Source organism: Austrofundulus limnaeus, unplaced genomic scaffold (assembly GCF_001266775.1).
Source record: "Austrofundulus limnaeus strain Quisiro unplaced genomic scaffold, Austrofundulus_limnaeus-1.0 Scaffold414, whole genome shotgun sequence".
NCBI classification, from domain to species: Eukaryota; Metazoa; Chordata; class Actinopteri; order Cyprinodontiformes; family Rivulidae; genus Austrofundulus; species Austrofundulus limnaeus.
Genome location: NW_013952816.1, coordinates 349,323 through 350,422, shown reverse-complemented (window position 1 = coordinate 350,422; position 1,100 = coordinate 349,323).

Below are 1,100 nucleotides of genomic sequence, written 5' to 3'. Positions count from 1 at the left end.
TATGTCAGTTTCGGTCCTCCGTACTGCAGAAGCCTGATAATCACCCATCCATTCAAATCAGGTGTGTTTGAGCAGAGAAAAAAATAAAACATGCAGGGCTGCGGCCTTCCAGGACCAGGATTGCCCACCCCTGGTCTAAAGTATGAACTGATGATGTAATTTGGAGTCTGTGTAACACCATAGCAGAGCATGCATGACATCATCATTTATATCTGTTTCTCACATAAACAGAGAGAGAAACTTTATAACAAAACCTTACTTTTAGTTTTCAGTAGTTCTGTGTTTACGTGAGGTCAGTTGTACTTGTAGTACTTTACAGTGATTATTGGGAGTTGTGTTTTAACGCTGTCTTTACACTCAAAATGCCTTGTTGTTGTGTTATTGTTGTATTATTCTGTCAGAGCAAGAAATAAAAACACTTATTTGAATAGATTCAGAGTTAAGTCAATGGCACTGGGACAAAGAGACTCACTTACAGACATGGGAAATTTCTAGACCTGAAGAAAGACTTGGACTCCATACATCACATTTTAATGAATAAAATTGAATGTTTTGACAATGTGGGGTAATGTGTTGAACTGGCTGAAGAGTTATATTTGTGACAGGAAGCAGTTTGTGAAAATGACTGTTCTTCATGTTTGGACATTGCTTGTGACGTCCCCCAGGGGTCAGTGTTGTGTTGTAAGTTTAATTTGTATAATAAAGGGCCAATATTATGTTTCTCAGGCATATATTTAAATACTATACCATAATAAAGTATCTATGTCACCTTTAGTTGTTATTAAAATGTGTTTTTTATGTTTAAATAAAAAAATTAACTTATCTTCTCATCACTTCCTCTTCTAAACTCCTCGAAATTGGCCTCTGTCTCTTTAAGAACCACCTTCCGCTTCTGTCCCACCCATTTCAGTGCAGGGGGGTGGTGCTATGATGTAGTTTACTTGGCATCTGAAAATACATTTCCTCAAAGGTATTTTTAATCTMAAAAGAGCTTCACTGAGTGAGAAGTGTTAGGAGCTCAGCAAACAGTTAGGTTTCACTTTCAGTTTCACCTGAGAGCCTGCAGTCATGGGTGGGGTGTGTGCGTGTGTGTGTGTGTG